The 23706-nt window shown below is 44.0% G+C and overlaps 1 protein-coding gene across 5 annotated transcripts in view; it reads left to right on the forward strand.

Annotated features, from left to right (window-relative positions):
- Positions 1 to 23706, forward strand: part of LOC123363099 (palmitoyltransferase ZDHHC11-like) — a 100635-nt gene that overhangs the window by 8986 nt on the left and 67943 nt on the right. The window contains exon 1 of one of the 5 annotated variants that reach the window (XM_045003848.1): positions 9780 to 9798. The exons of the other annotated variants lie outside the window; for them this stretch is intronic. The gene's annotated coding sequence lies outside the window, so the exon portion shown is untranslated. Of the gene's footprint in view, positions 1 to 9779; positions 9799 to 23706 lie in introns of those variants that run through there. 5 annotated transcript variants of the gene reach the window in all.

Consider the following 23706-nt stretch of genomic DNA (forward strand, 5'->3'; position numbering starts at 1 on the left):
ACTGGCAGCTGATTGATTGATTGATAGATTGATTTAAAATTGATCAAGTTTGATATACAACTTAATTAGTTTGTAATTTACAGTTATGTTAACTCTAATTTTGGTAGAGACTAGTGCTTGGAAACATACCAATAAATAATATGCATAATTTATCCTTAGGCGAAATATAGTGCAACAGTGGTTTACAGAAGAAAGCAAGGCTTCTTCCCAGTGTTCTGCATTGCATTCTAGGGAATTGGCAAGGTGTTTCTGCCCCCCTTCCACTGACAATGAAGTAAGAACAGTTAAATATAATGCCTAAAATATAAACTTTGTTTTCTTTGCATTACCCACCAAAAGAGATGAGGTAGGTCAAATCATTTATTTGCATTAACTTTAAGATAGCTACACTTGATCTAAATGATTTCCTTTTGAAAATTAAAGAACTGTGACAAATGTATTCCAAGGCATTAAAGAATTAAAATAATGTGCCTTGAACTGATGTAAAATTTAAGTCTTCTAGTCTGTTTTAACTAGTCTTGGAGACAGGTGCTACTTAACTGCCAAATTCTGTACTAAGTGAGGAGATTTATTGTGTTGGAGCTGTACTAGATACAATTATAAAAAGCGGTATGGTCCAGTAAAAGATCAGAATGCTAGGCATATAATGTTTTTAATTTCTCTTTAACTCATATCAACTGTAAGGGACTACATGTAGAATAAAACCCACTGCCTTGAGAGCAGTGTTGTAGCTGATAAACAGCTGCTTGCTTGTTGCTAATTTCATTAGGTATAAATGAACCCTTTAAGAGGTATATCCAGGAGTGGCAGGTTCGTATAATTTTTGGTGGTGCCCAGAACAGGTCCAAATCCTGCCTCTCCCCCGCCTTGTAAGCCAATATGCAGTAACTCCTCACTTAAAGTCGTCCCGGTTAACGTTGTTTTGTTGTTACATTGCTGATCAATTAGAGCAGTGGCTCTCAAACTTTGTTTTCTGCGGACCACTTGAAAATTGCTGAGGGTCTTGGCGGACTGCTTAATGATCTTTTCAGATGTTGTATGTACCGTTAGCTAACTATTGTAAAGTGCTTTGGATAAAAGTGCTATATAAAAAAAAACCCTAAATAATAATAAACTTTTTTTTCTACACATAAAAGCACACAGATCATATTTTAATATCAGTTGTCTTAACCTTTCTGATGCAATGGATGTGCCCTCTCTCCCCTGCCGCAGCAGCCCCCAAGCTGGGACTGGGAAGAAGGAGGGTTCTTTCCCTCTCTCCCCACCGCAGCAGCCCCTGAGCTCTGGCTGGAAAGGAGGGGGGTCTCTCCCCTGCCACAGCAGCCACAGAGCTGAAACTGGGAAGGAAGGGGGTCTCTCCCCAGCGGCCGCAGCCCTGAGCCTCTTTCTCTGGCCGCCGTAGCCCTGCACGTCCCAAATTCTCCCCACCCCCTCTTCTCACACCACTGCCCCCTCCTACCTATTCCCCCCAAGGCCACCACCTCACCTTACATGTGCATCTTCTCCAGGGTCCAGGCACCTAAATAGAAGAGCCACACCTGCGTGGCTCCACTAATTAGGTGGGTGGCCCTTCATTCTCTCATGTGTGGCCGCCCCGGAGTGCACCTTAGAGGGAACTATCCACGGACCACCTGAATGGAGTTTGTGGACCACTGGTGGTCTGTGGGCCACAGTTTGAGAACCTCTGAATTAGAGAACATGCTCGTTTAAAGTTGCCCAATGTTCCCTTATAGTGTTGTTTGGCAGCCACCTGCTTTGTCCACAGCTTGCAGATTGAGCAGCCCGTTGGAGCTAGCTGGTGGGGGCTTGGAACCAGGGTGGGCCAACAGCCCCCCCTATCAGCTCCCCTAAATTCCCTGTGAGGCTGCCGCCCAGCAGGCTATCAATTGCTGGGCAGTTCAGGTGTCCTTCCCACACACTGCCCTGTGCTATTCTTGCCCTCTGCCTTGGAGCTGCTCCAGGAGCCACCTCCTTGCTGTGCAGGTAGGGTGACCAGATATCCCAATTTTATAGGGACAGTCCTGATTTTTGGGCCTTTTTCATATATAGGCTCCTCTTACCCCCCACCCCGGTCCTGATTTTTCACACTTGCTGTCTGCACCCTATGTGTGGGGGATGGGGGGGGAGAGGGGTGCTGTTGTCAGGGTGTCCCTCTCCCCCGTTCCTGCCCCCACATCTGCATGTGCTCCTAGGGCCCCTCTCAGATACAGGAAGCCCCCTTGTCTCCCCTGCGGTGGGCGCCGGGGTGGGGGCTGCCATCACATGTGTGCCTCCTCCCCTGCTGCTGCCCCTCACTGTAGCCTCACTAGGGGTGGGGCTGCCCCTTGTCCTGCATGGGGCAGGAGCGGAGACTGGGGGCTGAAGGGGGCGCCCTTTGCTGGTGGAGGGTCCCATTGGAAAATGAAAGGGTCTGAGGGGGAAGGGCAGGCTCAGGGTCAGTCCGTCCTGGCAGTAGTGGTTGGGGGCACTAGGACCCTGTGGCAGCAGTTGATGCAGGGAGTCAGTATGGAGCTGCAGGGGAGAGATGGGGGCGCTCTGCTCCGGGGACCACTCTGCTCCAGGGACCTGGGAAGGCGAGCGGGGGCAGTAAGTGGGGGCTGAGGGACACTCGGGGGAGGTGTGTGGGGGCGGCAGGCAGAACTAGGGGAGAGACCAAGCCCCAAACATTGGTGGAGCCGAGCCCCCAGGCCCTGAATATTGCTGGAGCCCGGGCATCATGAGCCTATACAACTCGCTGCCTATGGGTATATCCTGTAATATGGAGGCATAAAGGCAGATCCTTCTCCTATAACCCTCTTCCCATCCCCTGATGCAAAGCCCTACTAGACAAACTTGGTACAAGGGGGTCTTACAGAGGTGTGATACATTGTGTAATTGGGGGCAGTGTAGCTATTCCATGGCTGCTGTTGCTACTTCAGCGGCATCTGCAACATTTCACGATTGTTCTGTGGATGTGGAGAATGGCTCTGATGGTTTTGCATAGTGGCAGAAACGCCTAAGTAGCCTGTGGTGCAGTGAGCCCCGTTTAGAGCAGAGCTTTGCAGAATCCAGGGAACATGGTCCTTACGTGCAGATTCCTTCAGAACTGCCCTTTCCCTATATCTTCCCTGTCTGTCCCAGTTCCACCATTAAGCCTGCATGACAGTTGTAGTAGGTTGTGATAGGTGTTGGAGCCTATAGTAGTTGCCACTTCTGCAGCCCTGAGGGAGTTGAAAGGGTTAACTCATCAGTAAGTATTGGGGCTGTTGCCTGAAACCAAGAAGAGGATGGTGTTGGGAGTGGGAGGAATCTAAATTCTCCATATTCTCTGACTTTAAAAAAAAAATCAATTAAAATAAATCCATATTGGGTAAAACTTGCGTTATAAGCACTTCAAATTCTTTCTCACAAGACTCACTGGCGAAGCTTGCAAGACCCTATGCTCAGCTCAGTAATATTTCTCTGTGTGGATGCAATGTGCTACTTTTTTTGAACATCGCATCCCATCAAAGCCAAAACTTTAGCAAACGTTCTAGGCATCAGCAGGCAGAATCCTGTTGATTTTGGGGGAAATTGGAAAACCAGAAGAGGAAAATGAGGGAGACACAGCCCCCGCCCCCATCTGTTGAGCAGGGCCAGCAGCTTCAGCCACTTCTGTAAATTTTGTAGCTCCAAGAACCAGTGGACGGCAGCCATTGACACTTTCCAGTGTAATAATATCCCACTGGCTTGGCCCAACAGAGTTTAACATGTTGACACCCTGAATGACAAAAAGGAAGGAAATAAGAATGGGGATTGGGAGGAGAAGGGAGGCATAGTGGGGAATAGGGTGTGCACGATGCCTGACAGGGAGGGAGAATGGAGTCCCTAGTATGGGCAGGTGGGCACAGAGCACCTAGCAATGCATGGGAAAAGGAGTAAATAGAACCTCTAGATGGGGAGACAGTGGGGATTCCTGGTATGGTAAGAGGAATGAGAGGCACACAGAGCCCCTGGTGTGAGAAGAGGATTTAGAGGGGAGGTTTCAGGAGTTGCTGAAATACAGAGAGGAAGGTGGCTCCCAGGAATCTTGTAAAGTGGAATGTAAGGATGCAAGTTGTCCCTGGTGTGTATAAAGCACTCAGCTACAGAAGCAACGAAATGTGTGACTCTCTCGTTGATTTTGCTGTGTGTGTGGGAAAAGAAACTAAAGCAATGTGTGTGCAGTCCAGTATTAGAGATGGAATCTTATTTTTTTTTTCTCCTGCAAATGCTAACCTTTTACTCAGATGTGACCATCCTCACCAACCGTTTGCACTTCCTCCTTGTGGTTTCCTCTTTCTTCAACTCAAAAGCTCAGAATGTGAGTTTCTGTTTTAAAACGGAGCAGAGAAAGACAGGAATTATTATTCATCTTAGTTGAAAGTGCTCTTGGTGCTTTGAAAAGCCTTTAATCTGACATAATTGAGGGCTGAAATCTTGCATGAATCTAGTCAAAAGTCAGAGACTTCATGAAAGCGGAGAAGGATTGTTTTCCTTTCATTTTTTCGTTGTTAAAGAAGACGTGTGACATGAGTTCAACTACTTGCTGCATTTCTAATGTTTGCAATCCACAAAGGTCTAGATTCTCAAAAGGATATCAAAGCATCCTGTTATATCATTACAAACCTTTGGGATTTGTTGATCATTATTGTCAGTGCTGCTGCATATTTTGGTACTGGGTAAGTTGCATATTTGTTGTATTTTGTTGTAATGTATACCCAGATTTGTTTCAGTTGGACTTGGAAACCTTTTCCCTTGCCCCCCACCCCCTCAAAATCTTTAGTAATTTAATAAAAATGAAATTAAAAAAAATTAACTCAAACTTGAGTAGAATTTAGAACATAGCAATTAGGCAGGGGGACCAGATTAAGTTTCTAGTGCTTTGCAACTCCAGGCTGAGCATGAATATTACTCATTATTTTAAAAGCATGTACACATTTCTAAAGACCACACCTAGGTATTTCAGATGTACTCCCACTGTTCTCTTTTTGACATCTGGAAATCCCTTTTCTTATTTCTTACACATTAACATCAGTCAGTAGTTAGCAAGGTGTGCTGCTGGAGGTTGGAGCTCTTTCACCAATTGCCCGTTTCTGTGAGGATGACCTGCATTTCCATTAGCACGGTGTATCCGAACTGGCAACAGAATAAACTTTGGGATCAGACTGGTTGCAAAAGTACCATGTCAGAAATTGTTTTTAAACTTTTGGACTTTCATTCTATTTCACTATAAATGGAATTTCACTGTATCATTTCATTATAAATGTGTATTATATGGCAAAGGAGTACATTTGCCGTGCTTGATTACTTTCAGGATCTCATTTTGAATACTCTCAAGTCCATGCCACAGCAAATAAGAAAAAAAATCACAAAGCAAAAAAACTGGTGCTTTAAAATCCAGTTATATAAGTATGTCTGCCTAGCTTGTATATTTCGTGTACATTATAAGCAACAAAAAACTTCTTTTACACTGCAAAACTATTGAAGATGTTTTAAAATCTCAGTGAAGAAAAAAGCCTCTTTCTTTACATGAACATCAAAATAATGATCCATGTCTAGAGCTTCTTGTGCTCTGGATTTCCCAAAAAACTTTGCTGTGATACGCACTACCCTGTTTCACAAATGACTTGTGACTGGTGACCACAAATCACTCGTGACCAACAGTGACTGGTTTGGGGGGACATTGAACATTTTATGCATGGCCCTGCTGCTGCGTCATTGACCTACAAGTAAGATGATGGCTGCCTGAGATATTATTTACATAGAAGTAAAGAAAACAAGAAGTCTGACCAAAATGGAAAAAGGAGGGAAGTGTTACTGTATGCTTGAGAGAGGCCATTTCCTTAGGGGTTACTTATGGCTGTGTTCGTCTGTTTCTGTCAGTATTTTTCCTGGGTCCACTAGTCTGGCATCAACTAAGTTCAAAGTATGCCCATGATTGTGGTGTTAGCTGAATACTGCACAGGGAGTGCCAGTTTGCTGTACTACTTTTGCTATTACTATTTGATTTAGAAGAATTTTTGAAGAGGTGGTATGATAATCACCAGGTAAGGGATAAAACAGCTACAGTAACTTGTCAAGGCTAACAAGCTTTGGTTTCCTATCACATTTATAGGTGCGGCAGCATTTTACAGACTAAAACTTCTCGAGAGGTCTACTGATAGCATGACCTATGAAAATTCATAGCCCTCCTCACTCCAAGAAAAGAGGATGGGTGCATATTTGTTGCAGTTCATACTTTTTGTCCATTTAAGTGAGGTGGTAACAGTGCAACCTCAAAGAACTGAAATTGATTCCATTTCATGTTTGGCCAAACAAAATTAAAGGCCAAATTAAAAATGAGAAAATAATGTGAAGATATGCACAAACCCTTTGCTTTAACTTGTAATAATAATAATGAGGCATTGAACCTGTGGAGAAGCAATAAAATGGCCTTTTTCAGATGCCCTAAGTTAACTGTTAAATAAATTGCTGGGAAACCTCATAAGGAAACAGAGCTTTTGAGGTGAGGCTACTGCTTAAAAGGAACAAAAGAGAACTGCTAGTGTACGCTGTGGTTTTAATTGAACAGAAGGATCTTTTGCTTCTGGGTTGGAGGGAATTACTAAAGAGAGGAAACCACTAAAGAATAATCCATATGAGACTGAGGCTATTAGTTAGGGTCTCTCTTTGGGAGCCTATGTGACAGCATGCACAGTGCTTAGAAAAGTAGATATAAAATAACAAAGAGGCTTTTACATGCATATTCCCTTACCTAAGCTTAGCATCTCTATCCATAACTCAGGCATGTCTGGTATATTCCCTGTCTGTGAGTTTGGAGAACCAATTTACAGTGCTTGCATTGCTGCCTAATCTTTTTGTCTCTGTCTGTCAGCCTTTTCATTGACACATCCCTGGCCAGCCTCTCTGAGCTCATCCCAAAAGCCCCTTCCTATCTGGCAAAGGTACCTTTTTAACTGGTAAGGGCCTTTTGATTTGAGGCTTTACTCGGGTAAAAGTAAAATATCCTAGCCTGGATGGAGCCAGGGAGGTAAATTCTCCCATCACTTGATATTCTAGCCATTGTTAACCAGCTTCAAAGGAGTCTCTTTGCTTTACCTGTCTTGCTAGGTTCTGTAATATCCTATTTAGAGCGTTCTTTGATTCAGACAGGCTGCAATACAAAATTGAGCAGAGAAACTGAGTCATACATAATATTTATAAAAATAATAGACATTTTCCCAGTTGGTCACAGATGTGACTGGTGAATATCTCATACCTGAAGATCAGCTGTGGCCTTCCTTAGGTATAATGCTTGATGCCTCTGGTCGAGATTACTTGTTTACAACCTTAAACACAAGTTAACACCAGAACATCCATGAGTAGAAGGGCTACATGAGGACCTATATATTGTCCATAAGTTGAGACTCCACGTTCCCTCCAACTGCTATAGTACCCTGCTCTGCTGCCTGAGTCTACAGCTGCTGGAGGGGGTCCCCTGGATCCCATCTCCTCACTCTCCACCAGACACCAAAACAGGAGTTGGATTTTAAAAAGAGCTGCTGGGACTCCACTGACCAGCAGACATGACCTCTAGAGCCTGTAGACTTCTCCCTTCTGTCATCACCACACAACTTCACTCCCATCCCTTGAGTTCTCCTGTGATTCACTTGCCTCATTTAGATAACAGGCTGACTTACCACTTCCTTGCATTGCTTGATTTCTGTACTGTGTTCTTCTGCCTTTTAGCTGTGTGTTTGATTTCTTACTCCTCCATCTCAGCAGCCCTCTTGTCTCTGGCGACCTTCTTTCTCCCCTCTTCCCTGCCCTTTTGTCCCTGCTTTCATTACTTTTCACCTCCGATCCCCTTCCTGCTGCCTACTTCCTTCCTTCCGCCATTCTAGGGTGACCAGATTTTTATAGGGACAGTCCCTATATTTGGGGCTTTGTCTTATATAGACATTGTTAACACCCACCCACCCACCCAGGTCTCAATTTTTCACACTTGCTATCTGGTCACCCTACGCCATCCACGGCCAGACCTCCCATCTTTTCATCTCTGTGCTCTTTGAAATATGTAGTCTATCAGCAAAAACTAGTAAAAATCTGACCTTTCTATCTTCTATCCCAGTGTTTCCCAAACTTGGGATGCCGCTTGTGTAGGGAAAGCCCCTGGCAGGCCAGGCCGGTTTGTTTACCTGCCGTGTCCAGAAGTCTGGCCGATTGCAGCTCCCACTGGCCCTGGTTCGCCACTCCAGGCCAATGGGAGCCGCTGGAAGCAGCGGCCAGTATGTCCCTCGGCCCACGCCACTTCCAGCGGCTCCCATTGAACTGGAGCAGTGAACTGCAGCCAGTGGGAGCTGCAATCGGCCGGACCTGTGGACGCGGCAGGTAAACAAACCGGCCCAGCCTGCCAGGGGCTTTCCCTACACAAGCGGCGTCCCAAGTTTGGGAAACACTGTTCTACCCCAAACACTGTTTTGCCATCTCCTTCTTTCACTTCTTGTTGTTTTGTTTAAATGTGCTAGATGCTTTCTGCACACACGGGGAGCTGTGGTTCATGTCCCAATTTGCCTCTTCTTCCAGTCCCCACCTTCACTCTGTGGGATTACAGCCTTTATGCTAACCCTTCTGATCTCCTTGTTCAGCTTTCTGCACTGCCTCAAATTCCCTGCTCATTGCAACATGCAGACAAAGATAAACAAGCAATTGCATGGTGTTAACCATAATCTTTGCTATTCCTCCATGCTTCCACCTTTTCTTTACTAGTTATAACTTTTAATGTTATAAATGTACATTTGGAATGGAAGCTCTCTGGGGCAGGGTTCCTGCCTTTACTGTGTTCTGTAAAGTGTCTAGCATACTTCAGGCTAGATCAAAGTAATGCCTGGGTTGGGTGGGTTTTGATTTAGGGTATGTCTATACAGCAACTACACACACGCCTGGCCCTTGCCAGCTGACTTGCTTTCACGGGGCTCAGGCTGTGGGGCTGTTTCCTTGCTGTATAGACTTCCGGGCTTGGGCTGGAGCCCAAGCTCTAGGACCCTACCACTTCGCAGGATCCTAGAGCCTGGGCTGCAGCCTGAGCCCAGAAATCTACACAGCAATGAAACAAGCCTGCAGCCCAAGCCCTGTGAACCCGAGTTGTCTGCATGGGCCAACCACAGGTATCTAGTTGCCATGTAGACATACCCTGAGTTTAAAAAAAAAAATGCTGAGAAAACCAATCAGTTGTAATGCTTGTAGTTCTCTGCAATTCACCATTGTACCCTGTCCCACGTGATTTCGCCTGCCTCTTCCTTCTACTTCCCCAAGTACAAGATCTCAGGAGGGGTTCCAGCGGGGCCGTCCTTACCCATACGCAAAGTACGCAGCTGCATAGTGCACCAAGAAATTTCCTGGTGCCATGCGCAGCTGCATGCTCTTCCCCAGGGCTCCTGCCCCTGCTCCAGCCCAGCCCCGCCCCAGCCCTGCCCCCACTGAGGACTCCAGCAATCGGGCCTGCACTCACCAGTAAGTAGAGTGACCTGGCCCCAGCCTGCTCTGCTCTGCTCCCCTGGCTCCAAGCCGCACTGCCGGCGAGTGCTGGGGGGCGGTTCCCCCCTCCCAAGCCGGGGAACAGAGCAGGCTGGGGCTGGGTCACTCTACTTCCTGCAGGAAGTGGCCAGCCCCATCCTCCCCGTCCTCAACGGAGGCCTGGGGCCAGCCCCCCGTCCCCCCTCCACGGAGGCCTGGGGCAGGGCCCCACACAGCCCCCCCCGTCAGGGGGGCTGCATAGGACACCAAAATAGCTAGAGACGGCCCTGGGTTCCAGTCTAGGTAGGTTGAATAACAGGGTGAGGTTCTATTGTTTTAGTGGCCTCCAAGAATGAAGCTTCTATGATTAGGTGAAGAGCTCCCTCTTTCTTCCCCAGAATAAGTGAGGAATTTTGCATAGGACTCTTTCCTTGCAGAGTTCCTTTTCTCCACATCACGTATTTTACTTACCCGTACGCTTGTGAAACTGTGCTGGGTGTCTCTCTTTAGTTTTCTGTCTGGCTAGCCACTTTCTCTTCTTGCCAGGATAGGACTTCTCTGAGGACAAGCTGCCTGCTTAATTGGGAATGGGGGATGGTTTTTGTAGGGTATATCTCTTTGCATGCTGGTAGACATTTGAACTACAATGAGTCCTGCAGCAGAGGGACTCTATCATCAGGTGATGGAGGTAAGTGGGGCTCCAAGTGTGAAGGCTCCAAAAATGAAAACAGATTTGATGCAAAGGGAGAAGAGTTGATGCATACTCGGGCCACAGAGACAAAGTCCTCTCCCATGACTTTCTGCTTTATTGGAAACTGAGACTCAACTCCTGGTAGGTGGAGCCTGTGTTGAGACCACTAACTGAACGCTTGCAGGCAGGCTGTTTAAGTAATAAAATAAAACACATGGGTTTTTTGTTTGTTTGTTTAATGAAAAATCCGTGAGTTGTCCATCCCAGACCAGATCCCATCTACTCTCTCTTACATGTGACTCTCTTGGCATTGTCATGGTGGATTGCCCAGGCAATTGTGGATATTAGTAATGTAGAGCGCCCTATGAAATTCATGGCCATGAAAAACACGTCACAGACCATGAAATTGGGTCTCCTCCCGTGAAATCTGATATTTTGTGTGCTTTTACCCTATACAGGTACTATACAGGTTTCACGGGACGTGATCGATGTTTTTGAAATTGGGGGATCCTGATCCAAAAGGGAGTTGCAGGGAGGTTGCAAGGCTATTTGTAGGGGGATCACAGTATAATACCCTTACTTCTGTGCTTTCTTCAGAGCTGGGCGATTGGCCAAAAGCCGCCGCTGTCTGCCGGGTGCCCAGATCTAAAGGCAGCGCCCCACCAGCAGCAGTGTCGAAGTAAGTGTGGCAATACCATACCATGCCATCCTTACTTCTGCTGCCTTCAGAGATGGACAGTTGGAGAGTGGCAGCTGCTGACCAAGGGCCCGGCTCTGAAGGCAGCAGCGCAGAAGTAACAATGGCCATACCATGCCATGCCTGTCTTGCTTCTGCACTGCTGCTGGTGGCGGCTCTGCCTTCAGAGCTGGGCTCCCAGCCAGCAGCCGCTACTCTCCGACCGCCCTGCTCTGAAGGCAGCGCCGCTGCCAGCAACAGGGCAGATATAAGGGTAGCAGTACTGCAACCCCTCTACAATAACCTTTTCCACCCCCACCCCCCCGCAACTCCTTTTTTGGTCAGGACCCCTACAGTTAAAATCTGAAATTTCACAGTGTTGTAATATCTGAAATCATGAAATTTATGATTTTTTTTAAAATCCTATGACTGAAATTGACCCAAATGGACTGTGAATTTGGTAGGGCCCAACTAATGTATGATGATAAACCTCTTCAGTTATTACCTTATGAATGCCTGGTTTTGATACTGGTGAGCAAGGCTAAAGGGCTCCGCATGAATGGCCAGGGCGGTCTCATTACTAGCTTTATTTAACTCCATTCTGTTGAGCCTGTATAATCTGCTATACTTGCTTATATCAGCTATATATAAGACTATAACAAGTAGGATTAAGGGAGTTTCATATACTTCTTTTTCTAAGTTTGGCTGGCAGGCAGCTATTGCCTCAAATGGACATCCACAAATTCACAGGAAGCTGCTACACATTTTAGTTCAGTATAATCCATATACCACATTTTTTCATTCTTGCTGAAATATCTTCCACAGACAATATAATAGTCAAAGTTCATATTTATTAGGTTTGATGTCTTTTGAGAGGCACTTTTGTTCTGTCATAGTCTCTGTTGTTTCCTGCACTAGGCAGTGTCTTGAACACAGTAGAACCTCAGAGTTACAAACACCAGATTTGTGAACTGATCAGTCAACCACATACCTCATTTGGAACTGGAAGTACGCAATCAGGCAGCAGGAGAAACAAACCAAAAAAAAAAAAAAGGCAAATACAGTACAGTATTGTGTAAAACAAAAACTATTAAAAAACCTTTCCCTTTATTTTTCTAAAAATATTGACAAGGTAAGGAAACTGTTTTGTTTAATTAAAATTAAGATGGTTAAAAGCAGCATTTTTCTTCTACATAGTAAAGTTTCAAAGCTGTATTAAGTCAATGTTCAGCTTTAAATTTTAGAAAGACAACCATAACGTTTTGTTCTGAGTTATCAACATTTCAGAGTTACAAACAACCTCCATTCCTGAGGTGTTCATAACTCTGATATTCTATTGTATGTCGTATCCTTTTTCCAGCAAAGTATACAAGGATAGCATGCCCTTGTGGCAGGGTTCATTTTATTTCATCATTATCGATAAGTTTAACTAATCATACTAGCTATTGCTGGCCCAAGGGTAGAGTTGGAATTGTGAAGAAAACATTTGGGAGTTTGTGGTTTGGTGACTGCTCAAAGTAGAGTGTGTTTGTGTGGTTTTTTTTGCTATGCTGAAGTGATCTTTTAAGAAGTGATGTGAAAAGCTTCCTGCAGTTTGTATGTGGCACCCTCAGTTTTCACGTTCCTTGCACTTGGAAGAAAAAGCTACTCTACTCTACTCTAACTCATATGTTGTAGAAAGAGAGGTATTAAGGTTAAATTTCAAGTCAATGTATAGTACCTGGAGTAAGCTTTGCTCTTGTTGTCTCTGTTCTGTCCTAGTGCTGGTTTTGTTTCACAACCTATTCCTGTTTTCTGTTACACTTGGAGGGGAAAAAAACAGTTTTTGGTTGATGATGTTGTTGCTCACTTTACCCTAATTTTAATTAGGTAAGATACAGGTTCTGTAGTTTTTGTTTCCAATATAGGGTACATATTACCGAGTATTTATTAGTTACTGAATTCAGTCAAGTCTTTCTATTTAATTACCAGCTTCATTGAACATGTCTACATTGCGCTAGAATCTATAGTACAAACTAAATTTACAAGATCCTGTCTCGACATACAATGTGGCTAGTGTAAATTGTGGATGGAGTCTTTGGGAGTTGGCCTTTTGTCAGTTGCTTCTGAGTGAAGTTCAGCAATCTGGAGAGGATCAACATAAAACAGGTAACTTATAAAAAGTGGTGATCCTTGTCTTACATCATGGCCACCTTTCTATTGACTTCCTTCTGTTACTTGATCTAAAAACACCAAGAGAGGAGCCAGGGAAAGAGTAAAGCCTACTTCTTAATAGCTTAATTGGTTGCTGCTGGGCCACACAATATGTTCTTTTCCACCTTTTATTGCTCCCAGAACTGAGAAGACTAGCCAGATTTTCTGCACAGCTATATGGACTGCTGTATGGGTTACCAGAAAGGCTTCTCAAAGTCATTTTGAGTGCCTTTGAACTTAATAGAGACAGGTTGTTGTGCAAGATCCAATGAAAGAAACATGATAAAAGTGTGGCAAAAAGGAGGCAGACAAACCAGTGTATGGTTTGATCTCACTGGCTTTTAGGAATATGTTTAACAAGGTTGAGGCAGACTCTGAAGTTAGTGAAAGAGAGCAAGAATGACTGGAGGGAAGATACATTTCTGAGATCACATTTGAGACCACCTTAAGAAGCTAAGCAAGTATTGTCATGAAATCTACCATAAGAATACTGGGGGAAGGAGGGAGGTAGTCAAACAGTTTCTCTGTAACATGAAAACTGGAGTCCAGAATCCAGATCTGTAAATGCAAGTGTTTATGATAAAGGGAAGCTGAAAATGTCATGTTCTGCTTTTTAGATATTTCTTCATAGTGAGAGAGCTTAATTATGACTATCTCTGAGTAAACAGGATATTTAGGTATTGCAGAATAAGTATTAATGACTGCCCTGTGTGCTTATGGCTACATGAATAATAAACCCTGTGGGGAACAAAAATAATACTTAAAATTACTACTTTCCAGTATATGAATATAATCAGTTTTCTGTTTCTATTTCTGCACCTTAACAAAGTGTCTACAAGGGCTAAGAATCCAGTGTAGCTCAAATTGTGAATGTGTCAAAATAATCACACTCTCAGTAGATCTGAATAATGATTACTAATTCATATTTTCTGCCCGAATGCATATTCTTGGATTGCAACCTTTAAAAGATATCGCTGAAAGCCCTGTAGTTAGGACATCTACATAGGGGGAGGGCAGGTAGGTTAGACTGTATGACAAGAGGGGCAGTTATGCTTGCCTTTAGAAGTTCATGCAGTTAGTGAAAAACAGTCTCAGCCAGAAGCCTCTTTTAAAAAAAAAAGTATGGTTGTGAAATCAGGAAAAATAAGTTACATATTTGTGATTGTTCAGTAGAACCTATTCAAGCATTCAAAGATTCAGAAATATAAAAGTATAGCTCTTAAGATGAAATTGCTGTGGTTTATGTAAAGATTGTTCATAAAAACTTGAAGTTGACTTGGATAATGGCATCTGAATTCTTCCTCAAAAATATCTAGGTTCAGTTCTGAAGTCACTTTTGTATGATAGGAGAATTAGTTCTCTCTTACTTTCATGGGTCATGTTCATCCTTTGGTGAGGTGAAATTATTTTCAAACAAAAGAAAAGGAAATCTCACAAGCTGCAGTTAATGCTCCAAACAACAAGACCGCAATTGACGTTTCAGACACAAATTGGAAAGACTCTCTTTTCCATGGCAACATTTAGAACAGTGGTGGGCAACCTGTGGCCCATGGGCCGCACGTGGCCCATCAGGGTAATCTGCTGGCAGGCCGCATGACAGTTTGTTTACATTGACTGTCCGCAGGCACGGCCACCCGCAGCTTCCAGTGGCTGCGGTTCGCCTTTCCTGGCCAATGGGAGCTGTGGGAAGCAGTGGCCAAAATGTCCCTGCAGGTTGCCCACCGCTGATTTAGAATGTCTTCAAATTCTTTTCAATTTCTCTTACTTATCAGTGGTTTAAATACAGTCATTTTAACTTTCATCTTCTCAATATCCAATCCAAGTAGGTCAATCAAAGCATACAGTGATTACAATTTCAAGAAGCCTGGTGAGGTGGCGGAATAGATTGCTGACAAGCTTTTGTATAACTTGGAGTTCTTCTCCGAAAATCTCTCCTTTGGAATTCACCCTGGTTTGATCAATCAATTTGATAAATCTTGGACCACTAATGCTCATTTACATTTTGGGATCCTGTAAGTGGTCAGTGACTATGGATTCTTGAAAATTTGGGGACAATACTTTGGCTCTTTCCGTGGCACATGTTAATGTTGATGCTTCGTCACATGGATCTCTCAAAACAATGTGCTTGGATGAAATCTGAGGAAAAAAAAAAAAGATATTTGAAGTTCTTCAGAGGCAACAGTAATCAATTCAACTCCTTTTAGCAAGGTGCATTCATTGCTTTTGAAGGTAATTGTTCATAGGAGCAAAACATTTTAAAACTGTTGTTATAATCTCAGCTAAGGAAAGTTGGCAAATCATCCAAATTCTTTTCAACAGCCCTCAAGCTTCAATGGACAGATTGTGAATGGATATGGCAAAGTTTGACAAATACTCTGAATCTCTTCCAAATTATTGAGGATTATTTCTAAGATTTTTCAGGTAACCAGTCCATCTCATGTTTATGAGTCTTTGCAGGTGCTGGTCTTCATACAGCATGCTCACTTCATGCCTATGGAAAACTATGCATAGAGACTTCACATCTGCTGCTTACGTCGACCTAATTATGTTAGTGTATACACTGTAGCCTTGCTTCCACCAATGTAAGTGCCCAACTACACCGACATAACTCCAGCTCCACGAATGTTGGTGTAGTTAGGGCGACATAGCATCTATGTAGACGCTGCATTACGTGCATCGGCTGTTGACTGTCATTCCAGCCAGGCTGCACCCGGCTCCCAGACCAGCTGCCTGGGCTCCTCTCTTCGAGCTGGGCTGTGCCTGTTCAGGTTCCCGCTGCCAACCAGGCTGCTGCCTAGAGGCTCCTCCTGGGAAGCCTGGCTGCCCCACTTCTTCTCTTCCCCCCTGCCCTTGGCTTCCCGATGCAGCCGAACAAGTCAAGAACCTGAAATGTAGCTACATGAAGGGTGTGCAATGAAGAAGTCATAGTAGAACTCACTTGGTCTTGGCAATGGAATTGCCATAACTAAGGGTTGGCTACACTGAGACTTATTGCATGGCAACCTGAGGATATGCTACATACTAATTGGCCATGGGGACCCCACCACTGTGCACTAAAAGTTAGTGTGTGGCACGCGTTGGTGTGACATAAATTCACATACATTCTCTATGTAAACAATCTCTTAATGTATAAAAGGGACACACCTAAAAAACAAATTATAAAGAGTATGCTTCCAAAACTAGACTAAAATTGTTTGTGGCAATAGGAATAATCTAAAAGTTGTCATGATTTCTAAAGCCAAAGAGAGAGAGGGTATAACTCCTTCATCCACTCAAGGCCTGATGTTTCACCCTGAAATTTGCACTTATCTTGCACACTTTCCTACTTGCATTCACTATGGCTCTAAGCAACTTCATAAAATCTAAGGCCAGAAAGGACTGCTGTGATCAGCTAGTCTGCCTTCCTGCGTATAAAACAGGCCATAGAACATCCCCAAAATAATTCCTTGTAATCCCTGATTTATGTGCAAATAGCTAGATGTGCCACTCTTTGTGCGCATATAGATTGCAAGTAGTGCAGGGGTTGGCAACCTTTCAGAAGTGTTGTGCCGAATCTTCATTTACTCACTCTAATTTAAGGTTTCGTGTGCCAGTAATACATTTTAGCATTTTTAGACGGTCTCTTTCTATAGGTCTATAATATATATAACTAAACTGTTGTATGTAAAGTAAATAAAGTTTTTAAAATGTGTTAAGAAGCTTTATTTAAAATTAAATTAAAATGCAGAGCCCCCCCGACTGGTGGCCAGGACCCAGGCAGTGAGAGTGCCACTGAAAATCAGCTTGCGTGCCGCCTTTGGCATGTGTGCCATAGGTTGCCTATCCCTGCAATAGTGCATGTGCAAAACAGGCCCATGCACATCTCTGATTGGGGCTGAAAATCAGGCCCTCTATGTGCATTAAAAGTATACTGCAACATATTGAAATATCTGGAACGATGATTGTGCATTCCTTCAAAAATGAACCTCCCTCCATATTTTCTTTTTTTGTAAACATTAACCCTAAACCATTCTCTCAATTCTTTTCAGTTACAAACTATTGGGGATGGGATGGGTTGATGCAGTGCCTGGGTGAATGAACAATGCCTATTCATTTATTTTAGAATGTAGAACAGCACAAAGTCTAACAAGAAACCATCTTAATTTCAGCTAAAATTTCTCTCAAATAGTGAACTTTTCCAGGAAAGCTTGAAGCTAACTAGCATGAATTACTCAGAGCTCTGCGCAGCAGTTATATACAGAACTGCAGTTTTAGTACCTAGTTTATCCATGTGTGATTCTTCTGTGGCCCCTGAACAGATCATTTGGTTTTCAGTCATTTTTCCATTAGAACTATTTGCTATATTACAATAATAAATAAATAAAAAATACTCAGACAGTAAAAACTATTTTTTATTATTTCTTTTTTTTTACAATTTAGACTAAGGAACTATCAAGCAGGACTTTTCATAGATCTTTGTGTATCATTTGTAAATCACATAGAAAAGAGATGCACTAAATGTGAAATTGAAATACAAATACTACTTTGTACTTGCAAATACAGTTCTCTTTCTGAAACTTCATTTAAACTGCTTCTATAAACTGTTTTCACATTGCACTAATTTCCATGTTAGTCTATATGTGAAGACATTCTCTTTAAATTAAGGGCTTGTTTATACAGGGAAAATAGCCTGGAATTCCACACTAGCTACCTATATGGACACTTGGCAATTTAGTTTATTCCACTTTGGAAATGACTTAGGGTGCTGAAAAAGAGTCCACACAGGAAGCAGGTGTTGAATTGCTAGTGCACTTTCAGTTCACACCCTAGTTATATTTTGCAATAACTTCCCTATGTAGACAAGCACTTATTTCATCCTTCTTTATCTCAAGTTAATCCTGATCTCTTTAGTCTTTAGTGTGTCTTTTTTATGCCCTTAAGAATTTTGTCTACCCCATAACAGCTCCTCCTAATTTATTTATCAAAGAATACAGATTGTCTTGTGTTTTTGAAAAGAAGAACCAAAAGAAAAGCAACACCCCTCCTTTCAATACTCTGTTTAAAAAAAAAAATAACCCTCTACAACTAACTTTTTCTTGATTAGTATTTATATAGTATGAGCACCTTTGTGGTCATATTCTAATACTCTTTGCCATAGACACATTGTTTAAATTCTTCTGCATTAAATTGCATCCAGCTAATGTGACAAATGAAGTTGATGTGATGCTTGTCATCCAGTCCATTTTGGTGCTTTCTCTGGCTGTTTTTGCTAAAACTATTGGTGAAATATTTGCTAATGTTGATACGTAAATGGCCATCTGATTAATTTTAGGTGAATCCCAGATTACCCTGAGGTGTAAAATTTTTTTTTTCCTTTCATGCTTGTCAAGGTGTACAAAGAGCAATGCTTGTCTGGGCAGTTAGGTGTGATACAGAAAAATCACTTGTTTCTGCTTTAATAAAAGTCTTTTAGATTCTTTTTATGAACGAGGCTTATTTTTATTTTTGTCATGCCTTACTTTTCAATAGGAGACACATATGTAAGTTAATCTTGTCTGTTTTTATAGATTTATATGAGCCTAGCTCTTTATATTGAGTAGCCGCTCATTAAAAATGTTGACTGTATAAAGTTTTTTTATATATATTCAGTGTGACACACTCTAATTGATTTTATGAAAATATGCTAATGCGTGTGAATATGATGTAACTGGCATATGCTTCATGCAAAAGGTCTCTTGTAAGGTATCATTACAAAGCTTATAATCTACTGAGTGTGGGCATCCAATCTGTATAATATCATTCTTGTATCTGAAACTAGAAATATGAAATATAACTTTGAGATCCTATTGTAATTATGCAAAGTGTGGGCCATTAATGGTGACAATTGTTTGTAAATGGCTCTGTTTACTTGAAAGTCTTCCTGTATACCTGTGTGCTGGCAGGTGAGTAATGAAGTCTTGCAGTGACATGTGATCATGTCACTTGAACTGGAATCCATCTTTAACCTGGTGCTTCTCCATTTAGATGGAGGGGTGGGAACCCAGAGAGGGCCAAAGGATTCCTGCTTTGTGCAGAAGATATATAAGGGGATGGAACAGAACAATGAGGGCTGCAGTCATGAGAAATCCCCTAGCTACCACCTGAGCTGGAACAAGGTCTGTACCAGGGGAAAGGATGGGGCCCAGACTAGAAAGGAGTCTAGTCTGTGAAAAAAGCTTATTGGAACATCTCTGAGGGTGAGGTTTTATCTGTAATCCGTTTCTTACCGTATTAGGCTTAGACTTGCATGTTTTTGTTTTATTTGCTTGGTAATGTACTTTGTTCTGTTTGTTATTACTTGGAACCACTTAAATCCCACTTTTTATACTTAATAAAACCACTTTTTGCTTATTAATTGACCTAGAGTAAGTAATTAATTCCTGGGGGAGCAAACAGCTGTGCATATGTCTCTATCAGTGTTATAGAGGGCAAACAATTCATGAGTTTACCCTGTATAAGCTTTATACAGAGTAAAACTGATTTATTTGGGGTTTGGATCCCAGTGGGAACTGTGTGTCTGGGTGCTAGAGACAGGAACTCTTTCTAAGCCGTTTTCAGTTAGTCTGCAGTTTTCGGGGGCTGTGGTTCAGACCTGGGTCTGTGTTTGCAGCAGGCTCATGTGTCTGGCTCAACAAGACAGGATACTGAAGTCCCAAGCTGCCAGGGAAAACTGGCTCAGAGGTAGTCTCAGCACATCAGGTGGCAGTCCCAAAGGGTTTCTGTGACCCAACCCATCGCCGGCAGAATTAAGGTTGCTTGTGAAACCTTAGTTCAGCCCCCTTATGTGTACACATTGTGATACAATCTCTAATGACATGAACTGATACTATTTTGTCCAGAGGGCCCTGCATCATTTAGTGCACATGTTAACAGGCACCTACTGAATATTTTGTTTCATCCTCATCGTTCAGTGTGTGGCCTTGGGCCGTATTTATTCACCACTATTTGAACCATGCTCTGAAAACAGAATTATTAATTTCCTCATGGGCTTTTCTATGGTGCTTATCACTGTAGTAGGAGGAATTAGCAAACAACTTATTTTCACAACACTTCTGTTGGAGATGAGGGGGTGGGTATTGTCCCCATTTACAGGCTAAGAATGTAAGCAGCAAAAATAATCCACTAATAGAGTTGGGTGAAATTTTTCATGCAAATCATTTTTCAGTGAATAAACTAACTCTTGGGTTGACCAGAAACTAGTTGCAAATTTGACCCCATAGCTTGTTTCACGGAAAAGTTTTTTGTTTGTTTGTTTTTAGGGGCAGCAAATTATGTCTATCTGTCCCCCTTCATAAACTTAACCACTGGGCTAAAGGTTGATTCCCCATTCTGGAGCAAGGACTTTAACTCAGGTCCCTCTCCGATTCAGGGGAGAGGTTTGAATCCACATTTCCTATCTCCCAGGCCAGTGTCTTAATCACCAGGCTATTGAGTCATTCATTCTCTCTCTCTCTCTCTCTCTCTCTGACACAATGAATATTTACATAGTTATAGGAAGTGTTTTCGCCTCTGGTGGTCACTTAAACATACACCTCTACCTCGATATAACGCTGTCCTTGGGAGCCAAAAAAATCTTACCGCGTTATAGGTGAAACCGTGTTATATTGAACTTGCTTTGATCCACCGGAATGTGCAGCCCCGCCCCCCCCCCCCCCCCGGAGCACTGCTTTACCGCATTATATCCGAATTCGTGTTATACCGGGTGGCGTTATATCAGGGTAGAGGTGTACTTGTGTTAAACTAGTGACTTGATTGTCAGCATGTATGAACCATCTGGCAGAAGCAGAGATATAATCAAATTCCCCAAGGCAGCAGTCAACTGCCTTAACCATGAAATCATGTGTACCAGCATCTTAATTCAGGCATTTCCTAACTTTTCAATGTTTGACTTTGCAACCTGAATAAAGTTCTTATAACAGTTTTTGTATTTTCCTGGTTTTTTGAAACTGAAAAGACAGAAGTTTCATCATGTGGCATAACTGACACCCACATGGGTCATTAGCGTGGTTGGAACGTTTAGCTCAACCATTCTGACCTCTGCCCTGTAAAGTAAAAGTGTATCTGACAGCAGTAGTAGATTAGAGAGATGAGGTGGGTGAGGTAATAACTTTTATTTCACCAACTTCTGTTGGTGAGAGACACAAGCTTTTGAGCTACACAGATCTATTCTGGCTGGGCAAGGAGTAGTCTCCCATCCCAGGCCCAGTCTTCTCCACTCCTGTTTGTCCCTTTGCCGCCTGGCTCTTTGCCCCGGTCTCTTTGCCCAGCCAATCCCAGTTCTCCCCCTGCATCCTGGCACCTTGTCAAGATGTCTCCTTCCTCCCAGGGCTCCTTCTCCCAGTATAGTCCCCCACCCCACCTGTCCCCAGGTCTGACTTTTGTCCCCTCTGCATTTGAATTGGGCAGCTTCCTCCTCCATGTTGCGAGAGTACAGAAGGGAGGCATTGAAAGCCCAAAAAATTCAGCCTGAGGCAGGCACCTGGCATGGAAAATTTCAGCCCAAACAGTTAAAGTTTGGCAAAGTTGTAAGTAACTGCAAACAAGGTCTTGTAATGGGAAGTGTCAGGCAACCTTAACAATAGGTGGTGCTACCAGCCCTGCATATAATGTTTAAATCTGTGAGGAATCAGAGTCACACTTAAGTAAATGTGTGTGAGATTTGTCTGTAGTACAGGGGCAGTGTTTTCCCCCTCTCTGTCTCTTTGACTTGCGAATAAGAAAATGACTGTGCCATTACAGAGTATATTGAAAATCTATAATAAACCACATGTGCATGCTTATGCACACATTTGTTTATTACTGTGAATAGTTTGCATGGATAGAATAGTGCGACGTATTTATATTACAGTAACATCTACTGACCCAACTGAAATCAGGGCCCCATTGTGCTAGGTATTGTACTAACCCAGGGGTGGGCAAACTTTTTGGCCTGAGGGCTGTATTGGGTTTCTGATGCCCCCCCTGGTACCCCTGCCCCATCCACCCCCCTGCTCTCTGTCCCCTGCCTGCCCCCGGATCCCCTGCCCAACCCCCCCCCCTTTCTGACTGCCCTCCCGGGACCCCTGCCCATCCAACCACCCCTTCTCCCTAACCGCCCCCAGACCCCCTGCCCCTAACTGCCCCCTGCTGCCCCATCCAACCCCTCCTCTCCTTCCTGACTGCCCCCCCCAGGACACCTGCTCCCATTCAACCCCCCTGTTCCCTGCCCTCTGACCACCCTGACCCCCTATGTACACCCCCAGCTCCTGACCACCCCGCGAACTCCCCTGCCCTCTAACCAACCCCCCACCCCCGCTCCCTGCCCTCTTACCACGCTGCCTGGAGCACCGGTGGTTGGCAGCGCAGCTGCACCAGGACAGGCAGCTGCACCACGCAGTACAGAGCACCGGGTCAGGCCCCGGCTCCTCAGCTGCACTGCCCCAGGAACTCGCTGCTCCGACGCCCAGAGCATTGCGCCAGCGGCACAGTGAGCTGAGGCTGCAGTGGAGGGGGAACAGTGGGGGAGGGGCCGGGGGCGAGCCTCCCAGGACAGGAGCTTAGGGGCCGGACAGGATGGTCCTGCGGGACAGATGTGGCCCGCGGGCCGTAGTTTGCCCACCTCTGTACTAACCCATAGCAAGAGACAGTTCCTGCCCTAGAGAGTTTGGAGTCTAAATGGACAAAAGGTGGGAGAGGAAACGAGAGATGAAGTGATTTGCCCAGGTTCACACAGCAGGTCAGTGGAACAGCTTAGAATGGAACACATTTCTTTGTTCCCAATCCAGAGCCCTGTCCACTAGACCACACTGGCTCTCACATGAACCTTGTATGGACCTTTACAAAGACTTGAAAAAACAACAAGCCCAAATCCAAAACTAAATGTCCCATCCTTGAGGCGCTTACAATCTACATCAAACAACTTTAGACAATGAAGATGATAAATAAAGGAAGGGAAAGGTGGGAAGAGTTAAATATCTTGTTACTGATGTTTCCCAGCTCAGGAGTGTAAGTTGGTGATGGAAATCAAAATAAAAAATTGGTTTTGAGGAGCAATTTGAGGACAATGAGGGAGGATATTGAGGGCACTGGAAGAGGGATATCATTTGGTTAGGTGGAAGGAAGATCGATTTGCACGGGGAAGTTATGTGAAGGACTTCCTCAAACTCACTGGCCTTGTTCCCCTCTTCATTGCTCTTAGAATAATTCTCCATTGAAGGAGATGGAGATGGTTCTGTTCTGAGACCGACGTATGTAGCCTGTCTGGATCAGGTCCTCTAAATCAGAGTATCTCAACACGTGGGTTGAGACCCAAAATTGAGTCATGAGAATGTGTCAAAAGGTCACTTGGGAGGCCTGGGTGTGTATGTTGGGTGTATGTCCCCTGGAGGGGACTAGGCCCTGCGAGGTGCAAGATTGCAGATCCCACCCTGCACTCACTCCACAGCAGTGGCTCTGCTGGGCTGGCTGAGCTCAGCTTGACGCTCTGGGCATTGCATCCTGGTGCACAGTCAGAGTGCCTCCATAATCACAATGGGGAGAGGGAGAAGTCGGCAGAAATTAGAGTGAGTGGTTGTAAGGGTGTGGACTCACCCCTGCGGCGCCACCTGCTGGTCATCCATGGGAATTAGCTCTTCCAGCATCCTGGAGCGCCCCC

This window comes from Mauremys mutica, chromosome 2 (assembly GCF_020497125.1).
Source record: "Mauremys mutica isolate MM-2020 ecotype Southern chromosome 2, ASM2049712v1, whole genome shotgun sequence".
In the NCBI taxonomy this organism is placed as follows: domain Eukaryota; kingdom Metazoa; phylum Chordata; order Testudines; family Geoemydidae; genus Mauremys; species Mauremys mutica.